General features: G+C 47.8%; 1 protein-coding gene and 1 long non-coding RNA gene across 2 annotated transcripts in view; one reads left to right on the forward strand and one right to left on the reverse strand.

The window, feature by feature from the left end:
• VAV2 (vav guanine nucleotide exchange factor 2) overlaps positions 1-26,724 on the reverse strand; it is a 122,799-nt gene that overhangs the window by 60,760 nt on the left and 35,315 nt on the right. The gene's annotated exons all lie outside the window — the stretch shown is intronic.
• Positions 16,663-19,941, forward strand: LOC111937048 (uncharacterized). The gene is made up of 3 exons (XR_002868388.2): positions 16,663-17,304; positions 18,283-18,375; positions 18,692-19,941. It is a non-coding gene; the product is annotated as an uncharacterized LOC111937048 (long non-coding RNA).

Genomic DNA, 26,724 nt, shown 5'->3' on the forward strand with positions numbered 1-26,724 from the left:
AAATCCACACTCAAATAACCTCATGTGCTTAATGGCAGCAATGTCTGGAACTCCCAGAGGAGAAGCTCAGCCTGGTGTAAATCTCAAAACTGAGAAGTGGGACAGAGAAAAGAAAAAGGGCTTTCTGTTCTGATCAATACTGAGGAGCATTTTCTTTTTGTCCACTGAAAAAAGGCAATGTTTCCTGTATGTCCACAAACAAACAAAATATTTTCCAATTTTGGATCCGAAAAAAGTTCCTGAAAATTGAGTTTTAATGATTTTTCCCCCCCATCTGCTATTAAGGCTGCTTTTTGTTCAAAACATCTTATTTTTTTTTCCATGCCATATTTTGGCCAGATGTAGGTGATGTGCTTGGACTGCAGAAAAGAGCATTTGATAACATTACCAAGAGATAACCAGCTCAGCCCAAGCCTTGCAGAAGAAAAAAAAAACCCTTTTATTTCAACTCCTCACCAGTGTCATCTCATCAGCCCGCGGAGCAAACCAGTCTGCAGGGATGGATCTGAAAGGTTTGAATAATTCCCCATCAAAATCAACTCTACTCGGATGAGACTTGCACCAAAGCATCAAGACAGTATGAGACAGGCTGTGAAAGAGGGAAAATATATTCTTGTCAAAATGACATCCCCCTCAGGAGTACAATCCCCACAAAAGCGTTTGCCCGCGCGCATTGTGTCGGGTTTCAGATCCTGCGCTTCTGAAACGCATTACGCCGGGTACTTGAATAATTATGTTTGACTTATTTAACAATTTAACATTCACATGCTCGGCTTTACATCTGGAGAAATAAAAATCACATGTTTGAGGGGCTAAAAGAGGGGGAAAGAAAGAGATGGTTTGACAATGTATGGATATTTATGCGGAAATTACATCCGTGAGGAGAACCTTCAGCTGAGTAAATTCCCTCCCCCTTTGCTGGCTGGAAATGGGATTTGGAGTGGTGGGACTGGTCAGTGAGGAGCTGCAGTCATGGATTTGGGGAGTTGGATGCAAAGAGGAGGAGCAGCTTCTCCAGCTCAGAATTCTGTGTTCCCACCACTCATCCAGCCCCACTTCCAGTCACACCTCAAAGGAAAAGCCACCCCAGGTGTGGTGTGTGCTGCCCTACAAAGTGAGCAGGGATCTGGGCTTGCCTTGGCTGTGTTCAGAGGCACCTGAAAGTCACACCAGAGCCAAGTTTCCTCTCCCAGCAGCAGCATCTTGGACAGGGGAACACATGGTCTCCAACGGGGAAATAAAAAACCCTCCTAAATGTCCAATCCACACCGAACCAGTGAATTCACACAGGAACCCCCTCCCATGTTTTGCTCTTTTCCCACTGTACAGCCAGTGCATGGAGCCTTTTCCTGACCAGACTGCCCAGTCCTGGGCCTCCAGACCCCACTGGGATCCAGCAGCAGCCCAGGGAGCCAGAATATGAGAGGGGGGAGTCAAGAGAGAGGGAGAGACAGAACTGTCATCACTGCAGCATCCAGGGAAAACCCAGGGGAATGTCCCTGCTGGTTATCACAGCAGGAATACCAAGGCAGCCCTCTGCTAACAGAGGTTCCACTGATGTATTTTTCATCAAGCTCTTTATTCTGCTGCAGACGTGGACTGTTATCAGCAATAAATGTTTGCAGGGTAGGAGGTGGTGGCGCTGATATCTGTAAAGCTCTGGATAACAGCTGATGAGCCCTGTACCAAAATAATTCAGTGTTTATTAAGACCTCCATTAAAAAACACAATCCCAGCTTGCTGCCTCTCACCCCTGTTCTTCACACCTGAACACCAGTGGGAATTGGTTTGAGCCAGAGTTATCCCAGGTTGCCCCCAGTATGGGCAGCCTCTCCTCCAGCCCTGGCACCCACACATGCTGTGCACTGCATTCTGTTCCTATAAAACACTGGATCTTTTCATCTCCTCATCCCAGCCCCAGCCAGGGGTCACAGCTCCAGCAGAAGAAGCTTCCATGGTGGATGAGATGGAACACATCTGAAGCAATCAGACACACACAGAGCTGGAAATGTTTCTGTGGGTCTGTTGAGTGCGCTCAGTGATGTCTTCACTCCCTCCTGGCCCTGCAGCTGCTTCCCCTCAGATCCCCCAGGATGTTCTGATAGGAATTTCCCTCAGGGACTGTGTGCTGCCTGCTGGGGGTGATGGCATTGTCACCTCCCCTCCAGTGACTCCAGCAGAGCTACTGGGATCAACCTCCCTGCCCCCTCGTCAAGCCAATTGCTTCATGACATAAATGATGTAAAGCAATTAAACATCCAGCCCCTCTCTTGCTCCTGACAGTGTTTCCTGCAGCTTTTGTGCTGACAGAGGCTCCCAGATGGGCTCCAGGGCATGGGCAGGTCCCAGCTCTCCTCTGGATCCTTGTGAGAAGGGCTCTCAAGTGCCCTTGGCCCTTTCCCTGCCTTTGGTTTGCTCCATTCCACACAAGAACTTTCTTCTGCCCTTCCTAAGAAACCAGAGCACCTTTTCTGGGAGAGATGAAGGTGCCAACACACAAACCCAGGGGCTCTCACCTCACCCCACACCCTGGCAAGTGGTCCCAGCTGCTGCCACTTGAAGCAGCACGTTTCATCCCAAACACAAATGCACATCCCACAGCTTAGGAGAGAATTTTAAATGGAATATTAGGAGAGGAAGCCCAGCTGGGCCCATCCATGAATCCCAGAAAGCAAGCTGACATCCTGCTGTTTCCAACAGCATCTCCCAGATGATCCTGGAGATCCCAGTGCTGCTCCCAGCTCTGATGCAGGATTCAGATCTGTGGAAATGCCCATCTCTCCCCTCTGGCTGCTGGCCCTATCAGCACATCTGTGCTCCTGCCTTTGTTTGCCTTGGGGCCACATCTGTCCCCAGAGCTGCTCCTGTGCTGTGTGGGGCCATCAGGCTGGAAGTGATACCTCACTGCAGGAAAAACTTCAAATAGATACAATTACAAATAAAGAAATAACACAGTGCAACCTGTTAAGTGAACAGCTGGGGTGCTCCACGCCTGTTGTCACTGGGATTTTAACTTCAGAGTATTTCCCCACCCGGACACAGATGAGTCACTGGTGAATCTGCATTTGGGATGTAAAATATGGAGCTCTCCACTGCTCCATGTGCCATTCCCCTTCCCAAACCCCCTCTAAAGCTGCGTGACAGTCAGACAACAGAGTGGAAACTATAAGCTTTGATGAGGAAAAACTATGCAGAAAAAAGGCCAGAACTGTATTAAACTATATTAAAAAGCCATCACAGAAAGCAGTTCAAACAGCTCCCTGTAAAGCAGCTCAGCTCTCTGGGGCTCTGTTTAACAGACATTCTTTTATTAGAAAAAGTCGCTGAAGATGGCTGTTTAGCACTTCCAATAAAGCAGAGGTGGATGGGGATGGAGGTTTGTTTTTTTTCATTAAGATTACAGAAGGGTTTGGGGCTGAAAGAAAGGGAAAACCTCCAGATCCAGGATTTTGTTTCTGCCCCATTCAGTAAAGTACCAAGAACTGAACTGGTCACAGGCTGGGGGGGTTCTCTGACTTGGAGGGTCCAGCAGTCATCCAGGTGGTTTCAGCCGAGGAACAGGCACTTGGATGATGGAAATGAAGAAGGAAATGCCAAAAAAATAAAGGGTGATGAAAAGAGAGGCTCTGCAGCCAGCCCAGCATCTCCCCTGCCCCACACACCCCTCTGGCACAGCTGGACACAGCTGGCTGGCACGTGGGGTGAAGAACACAACATCTTTCATCCCAAAAACCCTCAAACCGGAATGCAAGAGCCTGGCAGAAGCCTCCAGCTACACCATTGTGCAGAAAAAAATCTGGTTTTTGAGCTCCACAGGGCAGGAATTACAGCACACAAGGAAGGAACATCTTCCCTGGGAGAGCCAAGCAGGGCAGGGGCGTTCCTGTGCTCTCAGAAAGTTGTAGCTGATGTTCTTCATCCCCCAAGAGCTGCCAGTAAAAATCTTTTTGTGATCCTCCCTGCCAAACCTCTGGTCTGCTCCAATTTTCTCACTGTGATGTGCTATTAATGTTCATTATCATCAAGATCTCGCAGTGCCAGCGAGATTGGGTTTGTTTTCCACCCAGCCTTGTGCTTCCCACATCTCAAATCCCAGCACAGCAAAAAAGAGGGGGAAAATGCCTGGAAAACAATGTGAAAAATATCTAAAGGATTGTGGAATAATCTTGGAAAGACCATGGGATGTCCAGGCCCTGAGTAAGGTGACACCAACTTCCACCCCAGTTTTGCATTAGAACATTAGAAAATGATGCAAAATTGCCTTTGATATCAGAGAAAGATGACCAGGGAGGCCATCTGGCCTTAACCAGATGATGTTTAGCTGATGTTTCCTCCACACACCCCTGTCTCCAGGGCAGACCTCAGATTTGTTGCATTATCTAAGCTCAAACATGGCAAAAACAGGCTGGAGATTTTAATACCAATCCCACTGCCTGGCTTTTCCCACTTTGAGTATGAAGAGAATGAGAGCTGAGACATGTAAAAAATAGCACCGTTAAAAATAACATTAAAAATGTTCCAATTTGGGCCCTCAGGCCTGCAGAGAAAGATGTTTCATTATCCAAGTCTCAGAAATTAATTATGCTTTAATCATTTTTTCACTAAAAAAAGCAAATCTTCTTGGCTTGCTTTGCTCTTGGAGGGGAACTCTGAGCCAAGCTCCACTCCTCCTTGTTCATCTCACCCAGGATCCAACCCCAGGGCTCACTGGAGCATCTGGGATTATCTCCTGGAGCAGCCCCCCCAAAATCTGCACCCTTCCATGTCCCACACATGATGACAATTAATAAATGACACCATTAATAAGCAGAACATCAGGACTCCCTGTGTGCAGCCAACAAAGAATCTCCTCTCCCCCTCCAAAACAGGCGAGATCCTCCTTTCAGGCAAAAATAAAATAAAATAAAATAAAATAAATAAAATAAAATAAAATAAAATAAAATAAAATAAAATAAAATAAAATAAAATAAAATAAAATAAAATAAAATAAAATAAAATAAAATAAAATAAAATAAAATAAAATAAAATAAAATAAAATAAAATAAAATAAAATAAAATAAAATAAAATAAAATAAAATAATCAGTTTTAAGGGGATCAGACAAGTTTGGCATCACATGAACAAGTTGAGCATCACCAGCACCAAGCTGTACCCCCTTCCTTTGGCCTCTCCAGGTGTCAGTGGGAGCCCAGCCAGGCCTTGGGGTGCGTTTCAGAGCCGCCCTCGCTCCGGCCGGTGCCGAATCCGCTCGCCTGGCACTCCAATCTGGTTTCCATAGAAACAGGTGGATAGCACACAGGAGCTAAATCTTATTTACTGAGTTAAAGAAAAGGGCTGCACAAGCTGTAATTTAGTCCTAGGGGGAAATACAACATTATGAGAAATGCAAAGATTTCCACCATGGCAAAGAACGTGGCTTTTCATTGCTGGTTCTTCCTTTAACATCAATTATTGTAATAAGATTAAGATAAATCAATGCACACCCCCTTTAAAAAGTTCCACTGCCCGGATTTCCTAATAGATATTTACACATAATTTTTTATTTAATGCTAGTGGGGTTGGGAATATTATTTCCTCTTCCCTAGCCAGAAATAATCCCAGTTACAAATGAGGAAATCTACATTAAGTAACAGGTTCTACCTTGGCCATAACCATTATTAAAAGCAAGTATCATGACCTCAAATCCAACAAGATGCTCTCAAACTGCAAGGTTTCACTTTTTTTCTAACAGATATATTTAGACCAAACCAGAATTTCTGTAACAAACAACTTCTGGACGCGTGAGGGAAATGCTGTTTGTGAAACATTTCATTTTGGGTGCATCCCTTGCTCTCTGCTAAGAAGGAGGGTTCCTTTTGTGCCCCCCAAAACACACACACCAAATCTGTCAGTGTTTTGAATATTAAGATTTATAGGTTGGAGATATCCCTCAAATCACTCTGCCTTGCCCTGCACAACGGCAGGGTTGGAATATGTATTATTTGGGATTAATAATACATGATTACCATAAATCCAGCCCCAGCTGAGCACGTGCTCTCCAGCAAGGAGCCGGGAAGGTTTCTGGGATCACACCAAGCTGGCTGCAGGGAGCATTTATCTCTTTGCTAATGAAGGGAGTTGCTGCTCCAGCCTGGAAAAGGGGCTGGAAAATCCTAATTAATGAGTGGTATTCAAACCTCACACAGATCACTCTCTGTGACAGCCCCAGTCTCATCCCATCAGAGATCCTGGGGCTCAATCCTGGCTGCTGGGATAAATATATTAATAAATAAATGAAGCACTGGCAAACATTTCCTTACTGGGGGTCCTAAGGAGAGGTCGTTGAGTAAAGAGGACCTTCAAAATTTGGGGAATGATTGTGTTTAATCCCCTTTAAATGGGCTCAGCCATCCTGCAAAAGGCACCAATTTTGGAGGACAGCAGAGGTTGCCCCAGGTTGAGCCCTGTCCCCAGGATATGCCACATTTTCCATGTCACATCATCCATCTCATCACAACCAGGACAGGAATCAGAGCAGACCCTTCTCAGCTTTTCCCCATGCTGGAGCAGGCTGGACATTCCAAATGGTTCTTTTTAAAATGATGATGGAAGTGGCTTTTCAAGGCAGCCTGACAGCAGCATCTGATGTTTTCTCATTAGCTGAGCTGGGATGACATTGCTCATGGCTCTGCCAGGGTAATAAAGGAACCAGCCAGCAAACAAAGCAAAAATCAATATGGATGAGTGTAATATTTTTCATAATGTCTTTATTGTGCACAGCCTTCCTCATGCAGCTATTCATAGACACACTTTCTCCTCTTTTTTCCCAGGGAATGAAGTGATGGGAAATGTTCTTATTCCAGAAAACCCAACACTGATTCATCACCCCTGAAGAGTTTATAAATTAAACCCAAATATGAGCAGATGACATCAAATAGCCAGCCTAACTGGTGGAGCTGATTTTTCAGAGCCATCCTGAAGCTCCAGGTCCTGCTGGTGACACTGGGGACATCCACAGGGCACCGTGTCCCCCCGGGGCTGGGAGCAGGAAACGGGCTGTGTCCCTGGATGCTCGTAGAGCCAGCAGAGGAAGAGAAACCACACTCAAACAGGAAACTTTGCAAGCAAACACAGCAGAACCACATCCTTTCCAAAGGCATCCTCTCTCCATGGCAGCCGTGACCCCAAATGACCGGTGCCGAAGGGAGGGGGGAATTGAGAGCTCTGGGGTGAAGGCTCCAGGCTGGAAACTCCAGGGAATTGCAGCATGAACTGGGATCTCCAACAAGCATCATCCTACTCCAAAAGAGCTGCCACACAGTGGGGAGCAGGGAGAAACTTCCAGCCTTCCAACTCCCACCAGAGGCTCTGCTGCATCAGCAGCACCTCCCTGGCTCTGCTGCCCCACAGGGAGCCCTGGATTTGGGGCTGGGCACCTTCCCTGCAGCTCTGCCCTGTCCTGCTTGGCACCAGCAGCAGGACCACTCCAGTTTTCATTTATTTATTGCCAAGCAGGTGCTGCAGGATAAGCATGGAAACGCCAGAATTTCCCCCCAAAAAGCACTGGGCAGTGAATCCACTGCCAGAGCAATGTCCCCATTCCTGCCAGGGACTGCCACCATGCCAAGCATGATCAAAGTCTCCTGACATCAATTAGGTACAGCAAAAATTGCCTTAATTACCCACCCTGAGCAAACACCTCACCAGTCTGGAGCAAGCTGTGCTTCCAGGCTTGGTGTGTGTAAAAACTCCTGGACATGAAGGTGGAGCCACTGTCAGACAGCAAAAGCTTTGATTCAAAGCTTTCTTCTGATGCCAAGTTACGTGCCAGGCTCATAAAGTCACTGCCACCCTCTTCTGTCCCCTGTGTCACCTCCTGACAACCCCACTCCAACTGCTTCAATATTAAGTAAGAGCAAATCTTTCACAAAGTCCTTCAATCCACGAGCCAAATCCCAAATCAAAAGGCACCTGGACACTTTTGAGCACCTGGCTGGGTGCAGAAAAGGCTCTTTTTATTTTAAAATATCCTGCTCTGCTGCTGCAAGGCTGAGCTTGCCTGCAAAGTAACCCAGAGGCTGCAATCCCCACCCTGCTCACAGCCAGCACCAGCAACCAGACACACAATTTGCTGCTGTCATTTGATTTTAATTGGTCTCAATCATGGCACAGCTGATTGTCTCCAAAGCATCCATGCAGGAAAACCATGGCTTTTTTCCAAGGAACTGGTTGGGTTTTGGTACTTCCACCAGGGGTTTTGAGTTTAATAAAAGAGAAAAGGAAAAGAAATTATTCCTCTGTGGCTTTGCTGGTGGTGAGTAAGCAAAAACCATTGATTAAAAATGAGAAATGAGAAGAGGAAGCACCTCTGTGCTCCATAAACAGCTCGGGACACAATGGTTTATACTGTACATAAATGTAAAACAGGGAAATAAATGGACTCTTCTTGGACACTGGCCTGAGCCAAAGGATGGCAGGATGGAAGCAGCACTGCCAGAAGGGACCCTCTGAACTAAACAGGAATGATAAAATAATGATGAGAAGGATGGAAAATAAGATTTTACCTGGCTCAGAACGAGTCAAGCTCCTCTGGAGATTCCCAGCCTGGCTCCCAGAGCTGCTGCCCCCGCTCTGCTCCCAGCCAGGCACCAGTGAGACACTGGCAGCTGTGAGAAATTCTGCCCTGGAAGGGTGGGCAGCCCCTGGCACAGGTGCCCAGAGATTCTGTGGCTGCCCCTGGATCCCTGGAAGTGTCCAAGGCCAGGCTGGGCAGAGCTTGGAGCAGCCTGGGACAGTGGAAGATGTGCAGGAGGGGTTGGAACTGGAAGAGCTTTAAGACCCCCTCCAGCCCAAACTGTTCTGGGACCCTGCTAAACATGAGGTCCCACCTGGACCCTGCACACCTTTAGCACTGACATCCCCACAATCCTTCCAGCCATTAACAAAACCCCACAAAACCCCTGCAAACAATGCTGTCTCCAAATGGAAAACCCAAGGTCCAAAACCAAGGATCAGGAGAGAAAGCAGCAGGATGATTCCTGAGCTGTGCTCTGCACGTGTCATGCCACAAGCCCTGGAGCAGGGAGGAAGCCAAGCCATGCCTGGAGCAGCCAAGAAAAACTGAGCTGTATTCATATCCAGAGCACTGAACAGCAGGTAGAAAAGCAGAGATCCAACACAGCTCTGTGCAAAGGGGAAATGGGGGTTATCCATGGCCATATTTTTAAGGAATATTTGGTATATTCAGTGCTGTGGGTTTGCAGTGAGTGGCTTCAGAGTGGCCAGCTCTGTGCACCCCAACCTGGGTGGGAAAAATAGAAGTTGAAATCACACACAAGTGGTTAAAGATATTTTCTCCTGCACCCTCCAGATTCCCACTGGGAAACCACAAGTGTTTTCATTTATTGCATATGTATTGCATGTATAGGTCTGTGGGGGTGCTGAGTCCCAGAGGTTGGGGAGGATTTGCTTTGGGCAGTTGAACCTTCACCACCACCCCGAGCCCAGCACCAGAACCAGGATCCCAGGGGTGGTTATTGCTGGAGAAAAGAGGATAAATCTCCAAGGGAAAGGGGGAAAGAGGGGATGAAAAGTGTTTTAACTCCTTGAAAGGGGGGGAAAAGAAATGCAGAAAAAAACAGAGTTGAGGATGCAGAGCACAACTCAGCTCCCTTCCCAGCACAAACACATCCTGTGGCCAGGGCTTTTCATCTGCTGCCAGGGAGATAAAGGGAATTCCTGCCGGCTGGGGCTGAGCAGCGCCTGGTGCGAGGCAGAGCTGGCACCAGGACAGCAGGAAAAGGGCCACAGGAGCCACCCTGCACAGCCAGGGCTGCTGCCACCAGCCCTGGGGGACACGGCTTTGGGGACAACCTCAAACCATCCAACCTCAGATGGGCCATGGCAAACAGCCATGGAGATCTGAGTGCTGCCTGGAATTCCTGTGCCAATGATGGAAGGAAAAGACAGAGGAAAGTCAGGGCTGAAGGCAGGGAATGCATCCAAGGGACACAGCGGTGACAGGCAAAGACAGCACAAGCTTGAGCTCTTGGCTCCCTGGTGTGGATACTCCAACTTTTGGGATGGATCCATGACCAAACTCCCGTGCAAGAAACAGAAATCACAGAACTCCCCATGGATCCAGGGTAGGACTGGAAGCGCTCAGGCTCTACTCCTGCACCAGCACCAACCCTGAGGGCTCGTCCCAAGGGAGCCACCACCCCACAGAGCTCCCTGCACAGCCTGGCTGCTCATCCCAGCACAAGGAACAGCTGGAAAATTATGGGATTTTTGTCTGGAAACAGCACCTGATGGAGGCAGGCCTGGGGAGAGTGAAGGGGGCACAAAGAGAGGACAAAGCAGGGATGGGAAAAGGCTGGAGAGACTGGGAATGTTTAAGCCTAGAAAGGTTTTCTGCAGGATTTACCCCAACGTAGTTAATCTGCACTAACAGGAGTAAAACAAAGAGTGATGTCACCAGCTCCATCTGCTTCAAATTTGCTCTAAGCTTTAAATCTCCCTAATTAAAATAAAATAAAATTTAAAAAAAAGAGAAAGAACCCACCAACATTTGCTAAATGAACCCAAAACGACCCAAACATCCACACACATCACAAAATGCCTTTCTTTCCAAACTGCTCGAAATATTGGCCTCAGGAAGCTCAAGGGAGTTACACAAGGTTATAAAAACCAGCAGGGTGGGATGGCACAGGAAGGGGCAAGGTGACAACCTGGCTGGTTTGGGAGGTGACCACCCAGCCCTGGGTGCCACAGCAGAGGTCAGGCACAGCACAGCCCCAGCTGCACTGGTGGCTGCTTCTCTCTGCTGCTGGTGGCCTTTTAATGGTTGTGCAAATGGAAAATCCAATGAGGTTGACACCACATCACGCTGTCACCTCCTGTGAGGTTTGGTGTCAGGTCAGGAATGTTTTTCCCAGTGAATGCTTGAGCAGAAATGAGAGTCGCTCACTGTAAGGTCATTGTCTGCCCCAGCCCAGCAGCCAGGGCTGGCAGCTCAGCCAGGAAAAGCTTTGGGGAACCTGAGATTCCCCCAGGAACACCCCCAGAAGGAGAAACAACACAGCAGGACCTGGCAGAGGCCAGGGAGCACCTGGTGAGGAGCCACCATGGTGTTTGCCCCCAGAGCTTGCTCTGATTTCACAGCAGCTCAAGCCAATCCTGGGAAACACCAACTCAAAGGTGGATTTCCCCACCCAATCCTCCCTCCAGCCCCTCAACTGCACCCTGAGGGTTCTCCCCTGCACCAGCTGCTCACACACTGGGAACTCTCCCGGTGCTGAAATCCCAACAACACCAAATTTGCCAAACCATCGGTGGTTTCACAGCCCCTGAGAGACCTGCTAGCTCAGAACTGCCAAAGCATCAATATTCTTCAAAAAACTCAGCGTGGGGCTTGATTCCTTCAATCACAACCAGTTCCTTATCTTCCTAAAAATTTATACCTACACAATTTTTTAATTGATTTATTAAGGATACATCTGTATTTCAGCATCTCTTCTCCTCAGATGAAAGCCCTTTTCCCAAGTTTACCCCACAAAACCTCTGGGCATCAGTAATATTGGGATACAGGGCTGCTGCTTCGCTGCTTTAATATCCCAACTCACACACAGCTCCTTGGGATCTGATTTATAACTATAGCAGAAAACCTTATTGGAATCAAAACTAATTTATAGACTCAGGAGGGGAAAAAAAAGAAATTTACGTTTTCTAGATCACACACCGTCGCTGTAAATCAATTTCCATTTTGTGCCCCTGGTGCAAGCTGCTTCCAGCCTGGGTGAATAAATGCCAGGAGTAATGAGTTTGGAAACAACCAGTAACAAAGAAATGACAGTCACTGAAAAATCCTTCTCCTGCCAGGAAACCCCAAGTGCAGATTAAAGCAATTACCAAAACCCAAGTTACGAGGCAGAGGAAACAGGGAATTTGAACAAGGAGCTGATTTTCTGGGGGTTTTTTTTGGTCTATTTTACCTTCCTCCTCCAAAGAAAGCCAGGGAAGATGTTCAGTCCTCTCCTCCTCAGCAAATGCTGCACGGGAGCTCCTCATTGTTGGAGAGGGATGAGCTGAGCAGCAATTCTGGATGTGGGCAATGAGTGTCCCAGTGACTGGAGGCAGGAAAGGCTCTTGGAAAGCAGCAGGAGGGCAGGAGAGGGTTGGACACGGAAAGGAACAGCAACTGCAATGAGCCACAACTCCCAAACAAATCATGGGCTCAGTCAGCAAACTGCAATCTCCTGCAGGATCTCTCTTCCCTCTGGCTCTTTCTGCCCTGTGTTGCTGCAGTTTGAAGGTTCCCCTCATCAAGGGTGCCTCATCTCCCTCGAGGTTTGGGCTTTGGGGGTGGCAAATGTCATTTCCCAGCCCAGTGCAGCTGGAGAAACACCACACCCACCTCCTCACCCAGCATCACTGGGAATGTCACAACACATCTCCTGTTTCAATACAAAGAGGGTGGATGGGCAGTGGGTAAGAAGCTCTGTAGCGCTCTGTATCAACAGGAGCACACACAGCTGAGAAACACAACTTGCAAACCTTGCCCCAAAAACCTGAAAATCATCCAAGTGTGACCTCCTGTGTGCAGCCAGCCCTGCAGAAGGCCTGGCTGTCACCACGAAGATGCTTTCAATGCCATCTGCTCTTCTTTGGAAGCCTCAGCTCCATGGGCAGAGACAAAACTCTTTGTTAATCAAACCTCAAGGCATCTCCTGGTGTTTCTCAAGACATCTCCTGGTGCTTGGGTTGCTCTTGCTCCTGGCTGTGCCAAGGCCCTGCCTCTCCAAGCCCTGGCACTGCCTCCACAAAGAGCTTTGGGATACTCGAGGAAGAAAAGCGAGGGATATAAAACCATCCACTTCCACTATTACAAAAGATTAAAAACCAAACACAAAGCCTGGCTGACAGCAATCAGCTCAGACATTGTTTCTCTCCAAGAAAACACTGTGATAATAACTGAATAAACTCACAAGAAGGTGCAATCAGGGATGAAAGCAGTGCCCAGGAGGCTTCACACACATCCCTTCATGTGGGGATCAAACCCCTCCATGGCTGAGGACACAGCCACTTCCAGAGGCACACATCCCATCTGGGGATTATTTGGGGTTATTTCTGCCAGCTTTCCAAACATTTTAGCATCTGCAGCTGGTGAGGCTCGGCAGCCAAGGATCCCAACAGCCCCTGATAAGGAGTGATCCTCTGACCACTGGAATCACTTGATGTATGGAAGTAATTTGAATTTCTGTATCAAAAATGCAAATTCAGCCCCGGGGCCATTCTCCTGCATGTGGCTGCTGGCACACACGTGCTCCAGAGGTGAGTTACATGGAAAATAAGAGCAAAACTCATTGCCAGTCCCAGCGCACTGAAGCTTTTGTTATAGTTCAGAAGGGAAAGAAACAAAAGACTGGTATGAAAAACCACCAGGGTGACTCCTATTTGTCTTCTGTTAAGAAAAGCCTGGCTAAGACAGATCTCCTGCATTCAGGGGAGTGAAAAGCAGTGCCAGGTCCCATCTGTCCTTGTCTGGCACAGACACACCATGTCCACAGAGCGGGGATGCTGAATGGGAGCAGGTGGGTGCCAGGGAAGGACTCTCCAAACCACCCAGTGATTCCTCACACTGCAGCTCTCTCCAGGGCTGGGGTTTATAAAATACTGATGTGTTGGAGAATTTGGAGAATATCTGGGAATGAGACAGGTTTTTTAAAAGAAGGTGGTGGGTCCTAACCAGCACTGGTCCCTGCTCTCTGCTCCTGCACACACAGCAGCTACCCCTGATTACTCCATGCTCTGGAAATCAATAATTTTAGCAACAGAAGAAGGGTAAAACCCAGAGCTGATGTAAAACCCCAGAGAGCCTGCCAGCAGAGAAAGCAAACAGAGCAGAGCGTGAGCATCACCTCAGGATGCAGGGCAACACCAGCATGCTGTGTTTTCCCAGGGCATGAACTGCATCCCTGGCTCTGGATCCATCAGCCCCATCATCTTCCAGTCTGGGTGATGGGGATGGAGTATCCTGAGCTCGCCCTCCCCACTGAGCTGCTCCTGAAAAAGCACAACCAGCAGCTCCAGCATCCAAAGTGGGAGCTGTGGAAACAAAGTTGAGCTGCAAAAAGAAAAAAGCTTACAGGTAAAAGTTCAACAGGGAGGATTCAGCTCCCCTGTTACAGAGATGTCCCTGCTTACCAAGACTTTCAGCTTGGCTTCAAAGGGACCATCACCAAATGCACCACAGCCTCCTCCCCATCAAAGCCCTGCCACGGAGTGTCAGCAATATCTGGGTGTCCTGCTCACAGAGGGACCAAGAGGATGGAAACTCCACACAGCTGCTTCACAAACCTAGCAGCTTTATTCCTTCAGCTGGCTGCAAGGGGAAATGGGAGAACAATGATACCAGTTCCTGACACCGTTTTTATCCTGCAGGAAAAAGCCTTTGCCAGCCCTGGAGGAAGGGAGCAGATGGCCCCCAGCCCAGGGCTGGCACCCACACACCCCCAGCCACGTGGCTGCTCCACAACAACAGCCCCAGCTTTGACACAGCCCACTCAACACTGCTTTAAAGCTCTTGAAACCTTGACATGAGTGGGGAGACCTCCACCACAGCCCCAGGGCTGGACAGGAATCAGGGATCCTGATTCCTGTGAGTGGCAGTGAGGGGTTGGGAGCTCCAGCTGTGCTGTCAGCATGATGTGAACCGAACTCCTGGAGTTTAGCTGGGTGTCCAGCTTGAGCAGGAGTATTCCTGTGGCAGGAGAAGAGAGAGCAGCATGGCAGCATCTCTGTGAAGCCCAGACACTGCTGCCATCACCCAGGCTGTGCACTGATAGATGGACAGACAGGCTCCTGGAAGTGCATTTATTCCCAGAAAAAACACATGGAAATCGCATCTGTGGAGCATAGCACAAGGAGGAAAACCACTGTGCAAAAAGGAAAGGAAGTGGAAAGGGAAAGGAAAATGTCTTTCACTCTCATGAACAAAACAAAAGCCTCGATGATTCAGAAGAAGCCACAGAGCCCAGTCTGTGACCAGAGTCAGGGTGAGTCTTGCTCAAGTGACAGCAGCTCGATCTGGGCTCTGCAAACACCCTGGGGTGTTCCTGTGGTTTCCTCCTGGGATCAAATTGCAGCCTCTTCCCTCCTTCCTGAGCCCCCAGGGGCTGGAGAAGCAGCCCCAAAATCTGCCCTGTGACCTGCATCACCACCTGCTCTCAAGTCTAAATGCTGATAAAACATTAAGATTTCTTTTTTATGTAATTTTTATGTATTTTTTTATTAGAAGCTACTGTGCCCAAACAAGAAAACTTGCTTGTTTGACTGAAGGAAAAACCCACTCTGTGCAAAGCCTGGCAGAAGTGCAAGGAAAGCATTTTTCCCGTGATTGACAAGATAAAGCCTCCTCATGATTGACAGGACAAAAGACTTTTGTTTTCAGTTGATAGGCAATGCAGTAATTTTCTTTAAATGGCATCTTTTCTCCCCCAAGTCCTTCTGGAAAAAGCACAAACCACAGGCTGAACCCCATATTGAGCTGTATTGATCCCCTGCCCTGGAGAGGAGGCTGAAAGCCAATGACTGCCATGTTTTCCATGGTCCAGAGCCTGAAGAACCCAAGAAAATCAAATAGTAACAGACACAATCCCTGTGCAAACAGGAACATCTCACCCCATCACCCTCTGGGTGAGGAGAGCCTTCCCTGAAAGCAAATCCTATCCATCCCAGCCTGTCTTCCTCTTTTTCCCACCCTCATCAGCTTCCCTTGTCCTGCAAAAACAAAAATCAATTCATGCCAGGCGTGTTACAGTGACAAATCCATGCTGGTAGATGTGGTTCACATCTCAAACTCCAGAAGCCCTAACCCTGCAAAACACTTGCATGGAGAGGCCTCATGGAGCAAAAAACTCATCCCAAGGTTTAACTCTTCCCCTCAGTAATAACCTTCACAGCTGTGATGTCCAAGGACTGTTAAAGGGTGGGTGTCACCACCTCCATGTGACCTTCTGGGATGATAAAAAGTGGGTGTCACCTCATTTATGTGACCTTCTCAGATATCCCAGTGGTACTGCTGGCTGAATTATTCATTTTGGGGGATGCTACAGCAGCCCAGTGGGAAGGAAGGAGAATGGGACATGAGTAAGGTTTCTCCTGCTGTATCTCTACACACTTCCCAGCCCTTAGAATAAAAAGCTCACCAGATTAAATGTATTTTTAAATGAAGACAGAATACACTGTGTAAAAATAATTTTAAAAATTAATCTCAAATAATTTGTTTTTTAAACAAATCTATCAGCTGCATTTCAGCCACAATTTTTTCAATTAAGAGTTTGTCTGGAGAATTAAGTAAGATGAGAAATCCCCTTGCTCTGCTGTAACCATTGCTATGACAGTAAGGAAGTTCCTTTGTTGTGTTCTGAGTGCATGAGGAACGGATCCTGTCACAGCTAATCCACATATCCATGGGTTATATCAGTATTTAGGAATAACACACAAAGTCATTTACCCCAGAGAAATCCCACCACATTCACCTAGAGGGATAAATCTGAGTGACAGCATGGGACAAACAAACCCAACTCTCGGAAACCAAACCTGACCAGCACAACAAATAAAAATGTGCAGGTTTATCACCAAAATCACAGGATTAAAACTCAATTTTCCTGTGTCACCACCCAGCCTGACCCTGCCAAGCAACAGAAAACAGCTTGGTTTGCCAGCAGCCAAAAACCCCAGTGAGCCAGAGGCTCCACCATCAGCTCTCTGTCATCTGTGGCCTTCTCTTGAAAAATAATAATAATCCATAAGCAAAGGAGCAGAAACATTATGGTTTGCCTGTGAATAATGACTTGGGACAGGGGGAAAAGAGACACCCACGCCTGGGTAATGACACGGCTGCGATCTGTCCCCGTCGCTCCGCATCTCCCCAAGAAGTTCATACATATTTAAAAAGGCCAAGAGCTCCATTCTTCCTCACTTCTTATAATATCAGAAGATTAGAGTCCATCAGGGAGATAAAGGCAAAGAAAGCATCACAGGGAGGGGGAAATGTCACTCTGTGATTTAATCCTGTCTCTCTAAAGGGGTTTTTTGCCAGGTGGGATGGGCCGTCCGGCCTGGGCCGTGTGAGGGGTTTGGAGCAGGCCCAGGGCTCAGGCTCCGGGAGGCCAGCAGGGATCTGCTTTCAATGTCCTCATTGTCCTCCCTGCACAAATCAGCCTGGAAAACTATTAATTATGAACCAGAGCTCCCTGCAACAGTGAGGAAAAGCCACCCCAACTCGTTCTGCTGGTTTGGGTCTGCCCTGGCAGTAGAGATGGTGGGTGCCACTTTGGGTGGGTTTTGTGTGTTTTTTTTTCCTTTTTTGCCTTTGCTGACAACCAAATTCTTTGAGCAGTTTTGCTTTTTTTATTTTTAAAAGAGCAAAGAGGGGAAAAAAAAAATATCAAATTTTCAGTTAATTTGTGACTCAGAAGGGCAGGGACAGAGTTTCAGTGAGTTTCCCTGTGAGGGCAGAGCTGGAATGGATTTGTGCTCAGTCACCCTCTCCAACCCTGAGCCAGCCAAGGCCAGCACAAAGCTCACACTCAGACTTTGATCCCTGCATGTTATCATCCTGAGGGATGGAGCAGCCTCCTGGAGACCTCCCAGAGCAGGATGGGCCTCGAGGATTTCTCTGGAATGGAGTCCTGTCCTTGGAAGTGTCTGTGGGGCACTGGGAATGCAAAACCAGCAGTGCCAAAATTCCTTCCTGAGCAGCAGCAGCACCACAGACTGGGCCCACCTCAGCTCCTGACACCATTTTATACAGAATTTTCTGTATTATTTTCTTCCTGCCCACACTGTCGACCATTCACTCGTGTAAAAACCTGGGGTTTATTCTGTTTGCACAATTAAAAATAAGGGGAGGGGGGAGGAAAATATGAAATTACTGAAATGCCCCACAGGTTACCCCAGCACAGAACCCCAAGGCCTCATGATTTTAATCTAATGAGAAACTTGTGAAAGAAAAGCTCTGATCCTGCTGTCCTGGCTCCATCCTCCCCACTGCAAACTACCAGCTCTTGCCCACATTTTCACCCCTCATCTCTCTCCAGCCCTCAGCTCCATATACTTGATTACCAACTCATTTATGCAGGAAGCAAAAAAAATTCACAGCACAGAGACTAAAACATTAAAGCAATAAATATCTGGGTGTTTATATAAATCATCACATAAATATTTTGGCCGTAAATTGAATTGATTTTTTTTCCCCACTTAGGCAATATTGATGGGGTGATGTTTTTGCCCATTACAGGAATATTTTTTTTCCTCTCACAAGGAAATGGATGAAGAAAGTCAGGCCCCAGCCACACCATGAATACAGAGTTCTTCCAAAGGCTGAAAGAGGGTAATTTCACTATAAAATCATGGAATAGTTTGGGTTGGAAGGGATCTTAAAGCCCATCTCATTCTAATCCCCTGGGCAGGGACAGTTTCTGGTATTTCAGGTTGCTCCAAGGCCACTTCTCAGGGCTCAGGTGATGCAAAGGACTCACAGATAACTAGTACCAAAGTCAAAAAAACACAGTTTGTGCTGGAAATCTTGTATATAAGCCTTGTTCTTGGGGATTTCTGCTAGGTGGGTGGACAAAAAGACAAGGTTTGAGGACAGTTTGCGGCTTGTGATGCTGAAAACCAGGAAAATTAATGGCACTTTCCTGCAGGTTGGGGAGATCCTCCATGGATCCTTCCAGGTGGATATGAGGTGACAAAGACAGCACTGCCAAGGAGTTCACCATACCCAAATTCATACCAAAAAACAGGAATAAAGGCAAAGCATAACCTGCCATCCAGAGAGGCAAGCTCAGCCCCAGTGTTTCTATCCCACAGGGAGGCCCAGACATTGAATTTCTCCATGTCAGCTCTTTTTGAACCAGGGAAAAGCCAGCTGGAGCGGGAGGGGACAAAAAACACTGGTTCTCCATTAATTTTAAAGCTGTTCAAAAGCTCACTGCTCCACACTCATGCATCCACATGCAGCATGTGCAGCTCTTTTCTCTCTGCCATGCTCCAGCAGCTCCTGTGTCTTTAGGGGCCAGGGTCCCACCACTGCTAACAGGGATTTAATTCGCTCTGGCTAATATTTTATCCATGGTATTAGGTCATGTTTCTCTTTCCACTTGAAAGACATCTCCAGCTTATTGGCAGCAGTGAAATTAATAGAGAAATCATTAGAAAGCATAAGGCTGAGGCCGTGCAAATCGCACGGCACACGAGATTATTTCCAAACAATAAAATTAATTGGTGTCATCAGCCGCAAGCAGCGACGCCGGGAGAGCTGGCATTAAAAAACATGGAAGATTATTGACAGCCCCATGCCTGCTCATACATAAAACATTTGATGGTGTGGTTTTATTTGATTATTTCCTATGCATGAAGGCTCTCCCCTGCACAGGGGGTTGGAGCAGACGCAGCTGGGATGGCGATCCCACAGCCAGGAATCATCTGGAGCCTCAGGAATTGGTCCTGAGGCTTGAGACAGAATTAACCAGGCTGATTTTCAGTGAAAGTGGCTCCTTTTGGACACCTGGGATGCAGGGATTTGCCTGTTGCAGGCACTTCTAGGGAATAAATCCTACTCAGTACTGGCACAACTCATGGTCAGCTGAACCCTGAGCCAAGTACCTCCCAATCCTCCAAATTTCAGGTTCCAATCTCCCTGTGCTCTCCCATCTCATCTTGGTGACCCACAGAAACCACACAAACAGGAACAGAGAATTTTGAGCCTAGAAGTGGAGGTTTTTGGCCCTGGCTACACTATCTTCCCCTCAATATTCAAAAACTGCTGAAATGTTTGTAAACCTCACCCACCTGGGAGAGGCAGATGAGGTGTGATCATCCCAGCAAAGCAGAGTGAATACACAGTGGTGAAAAAAAAAATTAAAATACATTAATTCCAAGCCTTGAGAAGGCATGTGTGAATTTGTTTTGTTTTGGAAGAAAAAGAATAAATAGTAGCCTCAAGTCAGGATAATATTTATCCACATGCTTCACTTTGAAGTTGTGCCCTTGTTGACTTCATGTGGTGTGTGCACACACTAAGTCTCCTCCAGAAAAGGCTTTTCTGAAAGCCCAGCCTTGAGCAAGGAGAAGAAAGGAAACTCTTCAAAACCAGGTACTAATGGAGAAAAATAAACCTCATCTCCAGGGGAATTACCACCGTCCCTCCCAAACCCAAAAGGGGATTTAAACAGCTTTATCACTGCACCCTCTGCAGATCTGTGGAGCAGCCTCTGAGCTCACAGAACTGAATTTTGTGGCAGGAAAAGCAAACTGAGAAGAGCAGCCCAGTTAATCTCCAAGATAAATCCCCATTCTCTTGGTTGCTGCCATAAAGAGGAATTTCTCTGTCTTGCCTTTTCTCCCTGCCATCACCTGGATGCATTTCCAGGCTTGGCAGGAACACGTGGGGAGCCCCAGGCAGGGGAACAGGCAGGAACAGGGACAGTGAGAGGCAGGAACGTGCTGGGGCCAGGGCAGCAAAGCCTTGGAAAACACCAGCACATCCAACAGCTCTGCAGGAAACTCCTTCCCAGTCCCACAAGCAGGGCGTTTGTCTCTTGTCTCCAACTTATTTCTGTTTTCTGAAGCAGCCCCATGCATTTCCTTTCATTATTCCTCAAGCAGAAACCACCAGTGATGGGTGGCAGGTTCTGCCCCAGCCTTGGCACCCCAAATCCAAATTTCAGGATCCAAACTACACCTTTATACACTTCTCACATGTTTCAGCCCAGCTTTGCTCAGCACATACCAAGGGGCAGGAAATCAAACAGCCCTGGCCTTCCACAAACAGAAGCACCATGAGGGTTCAGCTCCTTCCTTTCCCCCTCAAATGTTTGGGGTTTTTTTTCCCCAAAATTCCAAGATAATCACACATCACAGAAAATCATCAGTATAAAAAACCCTCTTTCATTTCACCTTCTGCAAAGAATGGGAAGGAAAATGTTCCCTCCCCATATCTTGCATCTCTTATCTCTCTCCACAAGCCCTCCAACTGTTTTCCTAATCCTAAAGCAGGATTCTAAATTCCAGCCTGGCACCCTTTATGAACATAACTGGGTAATGTCTCTTATCTGACCTTCCTTCCACTTGGGTCACTCGTATTTATAGTCATGCTTCATTTTTCCTTAAGTGTGCCCTTGTTACCTCATTTACTCATTTATGTTTCGGAGCAGAACAGGGTAAAAAATGGATTTGATTGACCTAGAAATAGAACAGAGGAAAACCACAAGAATCTAAAGATCTGCTTGTTCTCCAGACAGCTCCCACCACGAGGAACTTGCTGCCATTCATTTTCATTGACTTCCCTCCTCACAAGCCTTGCTCTGGCAAGGTAGAACCGGAAAAGCATCTGGGAAGAGTGAAGTGCTTGAAGTCAAATGGGTTTTGGGCCATTTTACCCCCTTTTAGACCTTTTAGAAGTGTCTGCTGCAGCTCATGATGAGCCTTCACAGAATGAACAGCTCCCAGCACAGAGCTCTGCTTCCAGAAAGCTTTCTCCAGCATCACCTGCCAGCCCAAGTGGCTGCATCGCATTTTAGCTGCTTCCAGGTTCTCCAGCACTGCCTTTTCCCTGCATTTTGAAGGTCCCTGGCACTGTGAAAACACAAATCCCAAAGCTGAGCATCCCTGGCCACATCCCTGCCCTGGTCAGTCTCTCCTTCCCTCCATCCAGGGCTCCTGCTCTGAACCCTCCCTTGCTTTTTAAACTCTCCCCCTCATCCAGGTGAGAACTGATGAGCTGCCAGAGCAGGGGGATGAGGTGGTGAAGGTTCAGTTATCTCTGAAGGATAACTGCTCTTCTGTGAGCCATTGAGCAAGGAGAGGCACATTAAAATCACAGGTCCATGGAATCACTGAGCTTGGAAAAGACCTCCGAGATCATCCAGCCCAACCATTAACTCAGCACTGCCAAGCCCATCACTACCAGAGCAAGGCAGGGGGTGTGCCCAGCGCTCCTGCAAGGGACAGTGAAACCCTTTAATGTCCCAAATCAGCTGGGGAGGTGGGAGAGGTGCCCCCAGCACATGCCCCATGGGAGACAGAGGCTGGTGCACCTCTCTGTCAGGGCCCCCAGTGAGGGACACAGAGGATATGGATGGCATCACACAATTGTCCCCTCCCCTGGCCACTAGACCCTGTCCCACACAGAGCAGAGTCAAGGGGATGAGTTTGAGCTCCCTGCTCAAATCAACTGGGATCCAGCCAAATGCCTCTGCAGTTCACAATCCACCCTTCAAGGAGGATTCCTGCAGGGATTCCTGATAAAGGAGGAGATTTCACAGAGACAAACCTGCTGTGCTTCAGGCCAGCCCTGTCCTTTGTGCATCCAGAGGGAAAAGCACCTCTCCCTCCCATCCCTGCTCCCATCTCCAGCTCCCAGCCTGCAAACTGAGGGGTGAGGGGGACCCAGACAGGAGCAATCTGTAATTTTCCTGCATGAGGCTGCCTGGTGGATCCACCACAAGTGCTCTGCAGTCAGGACCCAGTCCAAAGCTGCCCAGTCTCCAACATTATGAACAAAACCTCCTCCCTGGCATTTTTCTTCAGTCCTGCAAACCTTGCAATTACTCATTAACTGAGTTTTTATGCCCTTGGAAATGCAGAAAAAGCCTGAAGTATTGCACAAGTGCTCCTTTCTCACTTGAAAAAAAAACCAACAAAACAAAACCTCCAGAAACAGCTTTATAATAGTGCTGGTTTTAAAATAATTCACTTTGAAAGTACCTAAACCACAGCCCCTGAATTCTCTGCAAGTCCATGCTCCAGCCAGAGAGCAGAAGGTCCAGAAGAGTCAGGAAGTCCCTTCCTTAAGGGTGAGAAGGCAAAGGACATGTCCACAAAAAACTACTACAAAAAACCCTGTTCTCTGCAGGGTTCAGGGCTGGACATCCCCAAAATTTCTTGCAGCCCCACAGCTTTCTTGCAGACCCCTTTCCTGAGTTTCTTCTCAGAGCTTTGCACCCACAGCTTTCCCAGCCTGTCCCAAAAAAATCACATCTGGCAGCTCCCCGGGGAGAAACAGCCCTGTGAAAACACAGCCCAGCAGGATGCCAGCAAACCAGTGTCAACCCTTTTCCCTCCCCCAGATCTCATTTTCCTTTCCCCCTTCCATCTCCTGTTGGCTTTTAGGATCCCCAGCCAGTGGAACAAGCGTCCCAGTTTGGCTGGGATGGGCGGGGAAGTCGCAATCGTAGGATGGGCTCGACATTTCATCAATGCATAAATGGAATTTGCCAAGAGGCATTTTAAGAGTCAATTCTTCACACTCCAGTAATTAGAACAATATTATGAAAAAAAAAATAAAAATAAAAAGAAGGGTGAGGGGGAGGGCAGGCAGCAGAGCTCCCAGGGGGACTTGGCTGGCGGAGGAAAGGGGCTGAGCAAACACCAGGAGTCAAGTGAGGCCCCAAAGCAAGAGTCCTTCACAGCATTCCTGCAGGCTGGACCTCAACCAAGACCTTCTCCACTTCCCAGATCTCCATTTTTCTGTGCAGGAGTGTTTTTAAATGAAACTTGTTATTTTGAGATCAAATATGGGGCTGATGAGCCAGACCCAGCTGCCTTCAGTACCTCATCAAGGTCAGCGGGGTTTTTCTGTTTTTCTGGTTCCAGGCAAACACATTCGAGGTCCTGCTCCAGACACTCCCAGTGCGTAATAAATATCTTTTATGAAGAATAAATCACTATTCTTTTAATGAAGAAACAGACACAGAAGTCTAATCCCATTGAGCACTCAGTCCCAAAGTACCAGATTCTCACAAAAGAGCTGTCATCTACATCTACAAAAATCACAACACCCCAAACTGTTGCATCATCTGAATATACATAAAATCATCTCTGTTATAACAGGATGGAACATCCCAGCTGAAAAAGGAAACAAAACCAGGCAAATGCTGGTGGATCCATCTCCAACACCTCCATGGCCACTGGAGCATCCTCTCCAGGGAACTGGAGGGCTCTGTTTGCCCTCCAGCATCCCACACTGGAGTTCCCAGTGCAGAGCCCACACAGCCAGCTTCACTGGGGGATTTCCAGGGGCCAGAAAATTCATTTTTAAATAAAAACTTATTTGCTGTGCAAGTTCTGGCCTTGTGTGAGGCCAGCCTGGGAGCAGGGCTGGTGTGTGGGGTTCAGGACACTGCACAATGGTTACTCAGAGCTGTGGAAAGTGGGACTCAGTCAGTTCAACTCACATCTGCAGCGAGCTGTGATCTCAGCCCCACTGCTGGAGCACAGAGGTCCCTTTGATAAATCTCTCTGTACAGGGACTGCAGCACTATTTCCACATGAAAGAAACGTATTCCATTTATTTTCAGTAATCTTTGCAGTCCATTGGCTTGGAAGAGCGAGTTTCTCTCTCCCGACAGAGAGCTGCTGCGCTCCATCAGGCTCAGGTACAGGCAGGGGAGCTCTGTCTCACACCCTGGCTCCCCAAGCACTTATTTCAATCAGTCCCCCAGCACCATCTCCACTTGTTTTGTCATTGACAGAGTGTGTCACAGGGACATCCCTGAGATCACACCCTGAGCCTGCACTCAAAATCCTCCCACTTCTATCCTCAGTGCACTCTGAAAGGTCTGTGTAAAGTCTGTGTAAGGGGAAGAAAATTTCTTTGCTCTTCTTCCTTGAGGAAACTCCATAAAGCTCCACTTTTTTATCCCTTCCCTGCAGATATGTGCACATTTTAAATTACATTTTAAATCAGATGCACAAAATCAAGAGATTTCACCTGCATGGGAACTTGTGTGGGGGTGACATCCACCCCATCTCCCAGGAATGCACAGCAGCCCTGGAGCTGTGTCCCTGCTGCCACCAGATGTGGGATAGCAGCAGCTCAGGGCACTGCCACTGCTTCTCACCACTGCCTGGCATCAAGATAATGCCCAGAAAATGAAGCTTTGCCCCAGGATTAGGATGGGAATCTCCAGGAGGAAACGCTCAGCGCTGCCTCCAAGTGCCACGTTACTTCCAGCCCGTTTGAGCATTGCTCATTCCCAGGGTATTTTTAACCACTTTTTTCCCCAAAAGCTTCGGTCCCAGGCTGTGAAATCCCCACCATCTGTCAGGCAGGGAGGTGAAATCCCCACCACAGCTCCCTCAGCCGCTCCCACACAAGCCTCACTCATTACAAGGAGTGACTGCAAACATCAGTCAAGCCCATGCTGGCTCAGAAATTCCTAAAATTACAACCAAGAGAGGCCTGGAGGAAGGAATAAGAATTCCTGACAAACACCACAATGTGCAGTGCCCACATCATTAGCTTGGCCCAGGCTGCATTATGTCCTGCTCCCGTGATTAGGCTCTAACCCCTAACGAGCAGGAGGAGAATGATGTGGAAGAGGGGGACTCTGGCTCACACACCATTAACATTGAGGGTGTAAGTGAATTTTCTGCAGCATCACCATCTCAGGCTCATTAAGTGGAGCACGAAGGGTGAGCCAGGGATGTTGTCCTGCTCCAGATAGGAGAGGATGTCCAACCATCACTTCCCTGGTTTGGAACCAGGCAAGGAAAAGCTGGAAAACAAGGGGAAATTGATATTTAAGATACCCTTGCAGGTGTCTTGCTCATTCCAGCTTCCCTGGGATGTTTAGGGAGAAGCTTTTCCAAACCTGCTCACAGCAAATTGCTCCTGACCAGCCCTGGGATTCTGTGTTATCACCTGGCTCCTCATGTGCACAGAGAGACCACCCCAATACCCTGCAGCTCCAGGATAGTCCTGGAATTTTCCACCCTTTCTACCCTCACCATCCTCTCCACCCCTCCTGTGAGTGCACCCCAGTGTCCACACCCATCCTGCAGTGGGCAAGTGGGAGGAATCACAAAACCTACAAGGAGTTCTTGAAGAAATACTTAATTTCTGAAGGAAAAAGCAGGAGGGGAAAAAAAAAAAAATCCCATATCTGGAAGCCCTCCAAGAACAAACAAGCAGCCCATTCTGACAGCCAGCGGAACAAAATAGTCCAAGATGGTTTTTTCTTTCCCCTTTAGTTTTCCCCCATGAAGAAGTGTGGGAGGGAGCTGAGGAGCCTCCCCACCATCCCTGGTTTCTAAAGCTGTCCCTGCCTAGCACGCTCTCAACACCCTGAAGTCTCTCCCAGCACAGGAGACCCAGAGGAGAAGTCAGGGTGAAAACAGCAAACCTCACCAAGCCCCCGCTCTGCTGACACAGGTTTCAACACATTTATGTCTGCACTGCTTATTTACTGCGAAACATGAACATTTCCCTTCCAAGGAGTGATTTTCCAAGGTAAAATATGGATCTGGCAGGAGCATGGCAGAGCCCAGCCTCACCAGCCACAGCCCATCTCCCCCAGAGCACCCAAATCCTGGGCACAGGGTATGGGATGCCCAGGCTCCTCCTGGCATCAGGATGTTTGTGTTCAGCTGTGATATTTCAATGTATTAACTCGCACCAACTCATCTCTGCCCCAAGAAAATTCACAATTTCCTACAGAAGCTTCTTCTCCCTCACTTTTTCTACCCATTTCATAGGTCAGATGCTGTGCTCTAAGCACTGGGGATTGTGGAGTTCAGCCACGCCAGAACTTTCAGCCTGGTAGTTTCACTTTTTACTAAACCACATTTACACCCATGTGTTAATTTGTTTCTAGAAATGTTAATTGTTATTTGTATTATTTGAGCTTGGGACAGTCTCATCATCAGATGCTGAGGGTTTTAATGAAGAAATAGA

Source organism: Cyanistes caeruleus, chromosome 20, assembly GCF_971803275.1.
Source record: "Cyanistes caeruleus chromosome 20, bCyaCae1.hap1.1, whole genome shotgun sequence".
Classification (NCBI taxonomy): domain Eukaryota; kingdom Metazoa; phylum Chordata; class Aves; order Passeriformes; family Paridae; genus Cyanistes; species Cyanistes caeruleus.